This window comes from Homalodisca vitripennis, unplaced genomic scaffold (assembly GCF_021130785.1).
Source record: "Homalodisca vitripennis isolate AUS2020 unplaced genomic scaffold, UT_GWSS_2.1 ScUCBcl_206;HRSCAF=1617, whole genome shotgun sequence".
Lineage (NCBI taxonomy): Eukaryota > Metazoa > Arthropoda > Insecta > Hemiptera > Cicadellidae > Homalodisca > Homalodisca vitripennis.
In genome coordinates, this window is record NW_025776333.1 from 219,923 (window position 1) to 226,459 (window position 6,537).

Consider the following 6,537-nt stretch of genomic DNA (forward strand, 5'->3'; position numbering starts at 1 on the left):
ACAAGCAAAAATATTAGAGGAATGTCAGGATTACACAGAATATGCAAGCCCAGTATTTTTAGTGAAAAATAAAGATGGAAGCGACAGAATGGTAGCTGATCTCAGGAAGGTTAATGCACAGTTGAAAACAGATGCCCACCCCATTCCTTCAGTAAACCTGGTTTTAAGCTCTTTGAACAAAGCGCACACATTTACAAAATTAGACCTTAAAAATGCATTTTATTCCATGGAGGTTAGGAAAGAAGATAGGCATATCCTAGCCATAAAAACACCCGATAGACTTCTACAGTTTTGCCGACTGCCGATGGGACTTTCAACTTCAACCACATTATTTAGTAAAGCTTTGAATGCGATATTAAACCGTCACCTTTATAATAAAGTCATCTGTTACGTGGATGACCTAATTTGTTATGGTGACTCATTTGAAAATGACTTACATAATCTAGAAACTATATTAGAAGAACTAGAAAAAGCTAATTTGAAACTAAATACAAAAAAGTGTAAATTTCTCTACAAAAGTGTAAACATTTTAGGACACGAGGTATCAGGGGAAGGCATTTTACCCCAAAAACAGTCAGTAGAAGCTATCACCGAATTTAAAAGACCAACTTGTGTAAGGCAAGTGAGACAATTTTTAGGATGCTCAGGATTCTTCCGCAGATTCATCCAAAATTATGCCAAAATAGCACAACCCCTTACTGAGATAATAAAAGATTCAAATAAAAACATGGCATTTAAATGGACGGATCTATGTGAACAGGCTTTTATAAAAATCAAACAAATTTTGACAAACCCACCATTACTATCACATTGGAAGGACAACAGGGAAGCACACATTTATGTAGATAGCAGTTTGATTGGATGCGGAGCAGCGTTAGTACAGTTAGATGAAGAAAATAATAGAATGTACCCAATTTATTACATGTCAAAAAAATATTCAAATACCCAAATGCGTTACAGTAATGCTGAACGTGAAATGCTAGCACTAACCTATGCTGTGAACTACTTCAGAGAATTCACGCTTGGTAGACAAACAACAGTTTATACGGACTGTGCCGCATTACAGTTTTATAAAAATTTTAAGCACACTTCCACTAGATTAAACAGATTAGCACTGTCATTAAACACACTACGACATTGTAGTAAAACATAAACGTGGTGCTACAAACGTGTTAGCAGACGCCTTAAGCAGAAATCCTTTAGAACAACCTTTGGATGAAGAATTTACGGACGTGTGTTTAACTGTCAATACTTTAATACAGACAAATCTACCCCTACTACAAGCTCAAGACAGTTATTTGAAACAAATACGCCTTGCGATGACCTCACCTGAGGCGGTAAATAAAAAAATCAGACGGGCTTCAAGACATTACGAAGAAATAGATGGATTGTTATATTTCAAAACTTTCAACGGACGAGAAACTAGAAACTTATTGGCTATACCCCAAAAACAAAACACAAGAAATATTAAAAATATTCCATGACAACCCCTACACGGGTGGACACTTATCACATTACAAAACAGCTTCAAAAATAAAATTACGATATCACTGGCCGAATATGTACCGTGATATCCTCCAATATACAAAATCTTGTGAAGAATGTCAACTACGTAGGCCAAAAACGAACAAAAATTACGGCCTACTACAACCTATTCCACCCTCCATAAAACCCTTTGACAGAATAACAATAGACTTTGTAGGTAATATTACACAAAGTAATGGTTACAAATATATCCTAGTTGCAACCGATGCCTGCACTAGAATGGCATTTGCAACCCCTTGTAGAAATGCAGATGCGAACACAGTAGCGCAAAAATTATTAAATCTATTCTGCACATTTGGATTTCCTAGAATTATTAATCATGACAGAGGAACGCACTTTATGAATTCTGTAATTTCACAGTTACTAAATGCACTCGGGATTGAACAAAGGCCAGGCGCTGCTTATATGTCACAAGTACAAGGTGCTGTTGAAAAATACAACCACACGCTAATCAAGGCAATATCTCATTACGTTGTGGAAAAACCCCAAACTTGGACAAAATACGTACAAATAGTTACCTTTGCCTACAACACGTCTGTAAACATTTCAACAGGCTACACACCGCACTACCTCATGTTTGGTTACGAAGCTAACTTACCGTCTGATTGTATATATTTACAGGTTAATCCCGAAAAAATGGTGTTGGAAAATATAGAAATTTTAGAGCAAATACGCAAAGATATGCCGAAAATCATGAAAAAAGCCCAGGAAGCGCAAAAGAAATACTTTGACCGTGACAAAACTCATTTGGATTTAAACCCCGGCGATGAAGTCTTGGTCCATTTCCCGAAAGACCACACAAAAAAATATAGTAAATTTCAAACACCATTTAGAGGTCCTTTCGTTGTCAAGAAAAAAATTAACGAAGTGACATATGCAGTAGAAATTTACCACAGGGGAAGGTTAACAGAACAACCAATACATGTTGCTAGAATGAAATTATTCTATAAGAGAATATAAAACAAATATGAAGGGACTTGAGCAATAATAAAATATTCAAGAATAATATATGCAATATTTCTCATGAACATCACTATGCACTCACTGCCTTGTAGAAAAATTTGAAGAGAGTGAAAAGTATCTTCGCAATACTTTCATAATATATGAGGTTAAAAAGCTACCACATAGTCACGCAAGAATCGCTTTAAAGAATAGGTATTATACTCCAGGAGTTGAGAGACCGGGTTAACTTGATTACGGTTTGAATGATTCATTATAACGTTATATAACCTTGAGAGTCACTGAAGTAAGTCTAACAGACATAAAAATGTATATTATAAAATCTCGATGTTGTGTCGGAAAACGATAGAGAATAAAGACATAAAAGTTTTAGAAAATTAAAACGCCTAACTTTGTATTTTAATGTGAGGTTTACTGTAATTTAGTGATTAAGTGATAGGTTACACGTACCAAAGATATTGGTATAGATAATCCCAATACACAGGACACTAACACAGCACACACGACACGACACGAGCAGAGCCTGTAACCCACGGTAACCGTACTTAGACTGGCTAGTAAGACTTGACCGTGACTCTGGTATGTCTCCCAGGCAGATAAGTTTTCTGCTAACTCAACTAACTTCCCACGCTATACTACACCGACTATGTTGTGACTATGACTAGGGGGCATTGCCTTGTACCAGCGGTCTGGGTCGCCAAGGGCCCTGGTGGTTCAGACAGCTTAGTATGCAAGTAATGTTTCCCACGTACTCGTTTACTGCAATAACAAAGCGTACTCTAACTTGACACAACGTACATATTATACTTACCTGAGGGATACGTGTATACATAGCCTAGTAATAAAGAATATAAAATATGATAAAGTATACTACATATATCATATTTATTTAAGTTAGTAGATAGCAGTGTTAACATAATATACCCTACAAGGACTCAATTTTCCTGAGATGCATCTCAAAGAAAGAGACATACATGTTCTATATTATATAATCCTAGGATAAACAAATACTTCAATATATGACATGTACATGACTTATATAAAATGTTCAATTATTACATAGCTAATCTAACATTGAAGGAAAGTAACATATATCTAAATAGCATGTATTAGCACGGCAATATTGCTCATAAACAGACTATACAGCCTTCATTTGGCAACATATATTATGATCATAATAATGACTATGGACAATAAGCACAAAGAAGGGACATTACATATTCCTCAGAAACAAAAGTGCGTAGTATCGTTAAAATTAACATAATATCGAACCTTATTTAAGAACACTAGAGACCAAGATGCTTAGTAAATATTATTACATAGACCTATGGAAATACGACACACCATCGAGAGGTCATTAAAAGATTTCTGTAAATAAAAACCTTAGGCATAAATGTGTATTAATTATAAAATATTAAACTAAAATGTATATGTAACCTGTAGATATTAAGTTTTAGAATTACGACACCAAAAAGCCAACTACAACCTGAGACACCAGTCTACAAGACACCAATCTACAAGACACCAGTCTACAGCACTCTAACCGATCCCGACCACCCACGAGAAAAATGAAGTCTTCACAGCACTTCCTTCTACTACTCACAGCACTTGCCATGCCTCTTTCGACCACCTTTGCCAGCACATCAACCCACAACACAGAAGAACCCAATAAGCCTCCAGTACAAATCTTCAAAGGAGCGTACTTCACTCCAATGTCCCAGACACTACCTTATACCAGTTCCATCCCTATATTATACAAAATTCCTTTCAACACACAGCAAAATTTACCTAAAAACGAACCCTCTCTAAATTTCTGCCCTAAAACCTCAACAACTCCCAAACCTATTGCAAGATACAGAGCAACCTTTCCACATTAGAAACCCTCATACATCAACAAATGGTAGCAGAACACCTCCCATTCATCCAAAGACAGCAACCAGATAGAAACAGAAGATCGCTCACGTTCGTCGGAGATTTCTTCGAATGGTGTTGTGACATTGCGACAGAACACCAAATACATGACTTGGCAGACAACAAGGAAGATGTCTACACAGCATTCTCAACACAACAACACTACCTACTCTCCGAGCTACCTGAGCATTCACCTGCTTTGTTCACAATCTACAAAGACAACACCAATTCCAGCTAAAACACGACGACAAAAACATAGTAAACAACACGGAACTCATTTTGTACATTTTATTAGCCTGGACTTCTATAATAACACTACTTCTTTTTATAGCCCTCTACTTCATCCACATTAATAACATCAAAATAAAATTTCTGAAGCCTACAGTACATGAACGTGACTACCCAATGGATAACCTTAATTAGACTATAAGTACGATTCGTAGGTAGAATCGTCATTAAGCCAGGGGAATGTAAGACATATGTATTATTAGTAAAATAAAATTCATAGAATAGATGTACAGATAGTTGCTGGAAAGGAAGTCTCGTATTGCAATTCGAGACAAACATCCTCCGGATGTAAGTAGATACGCACATCCGCCCAGACGCCGATGGTGAACAAACAGGAAATGCTTATTTGTAAAAACCGTGCGACAATGTAAGGGACAGCCATGCTGATATGGAAAATTGTTACTCACCAATTATGATGGAGAGATTTGGCAGAGGCGTGGTCAATGAGCTGGCGGGAGAAGAACATCAAAACTGAAGAACAAGGAGGAGAGGTGGAAGTGGAGGCCGGGAATTCGAAAAGTGAAGTTCGGGAGTGTTTGTGTTCGTGTGCGGAAAAATTTCTCTAGGCGTAATAAGTGTGATGTGAAATAAAATGTAAGTAATTTTAAGAACTTAGTATATTTTAGGGTTCATTAATCATTTTCAATTCCATATCTATTTAAATGTTCACAATTTCGAAAATTTAAATTCATGTAAATGTTTAGCTATTTTAAAGAAGTTTCTCATGTTAGTCCATGAACTCATTATTATTGCAACACTACAAAATTACTAGTAAATGTTATAATGAATTAAATTTAAAATAAATTGTAATGAATAATTTAATATCAAACATGTTTTCAAAGTATTAAGGTATTAAGGTTTGTGCTTAATATGTCGATTGACGCAATCAATTAATCAATTTAATGAAATGTTGTCACAAATAAATGTGTTGGTTCATTTGAGGGTATTTGTACTGCCAATCTAACCTATTATTAAATCCTCTCACAGCAACCCTTGCTAAAAATATGTCACAACCTTAATCTTAAACTAAACCAAACTTAAAATCCTTACAATATATATAACATGGATGATATTTTTAAAATTAGTAAAAAATCTACTTTCTTTTAAATAAGTAACAAATACGTTTTTAGGGTAAAAAAATTTAATCAAACCTCACACCTTCTGCTAGGTCACCTTAAACGCATTTTCATTATAATATTTAAAAACTAGAATTCATGCAGATTGAATACAAAATAATTTAATATATATATATATTGATTATGAGAGCAGTAAAAGTTTTAAATTTGTGAGAAAAAACGATTTTTGAGTTGAATGACGCAACCATCAATCAATTTGACCCTATTAACTTGTAGTCCTGTTATTACGCATACTTTAGCCCATTTAATCTTTGATGTGTCCCTTTTAGTTTCAAAAATCCCTTCAGTGTGCATACACACAGGCACATACTGAATTCTTGTTACGGACCAGATAAATAGTTTTCCTCTGGAAATAGAAACGACGACATGGATTTAGGTTGCAATGAAATTTAAGAAATATCACTTGAAATGTCTTCTGCTATAACAAAAGTTATATAATACAAATAAATTTTGTTTTCAGAAATAAAAAGCTTAAGTAAGTTAATAAGTTCAACAATAAATAAATATTTATTTATTGCTTGATAATTACTTGAAAATTTACATAAGTTGACAAAATGTATTATCGAGAGACAAGTAAATAAACGTTATGTAACTATATAAAAATTAATAATTTATCTGAGTCTCTTCAATTTGTAACATAACTATTTACGCGTTTGATGGTTTATTTACACTATGGAAATTGCAGTTTAAATACAAA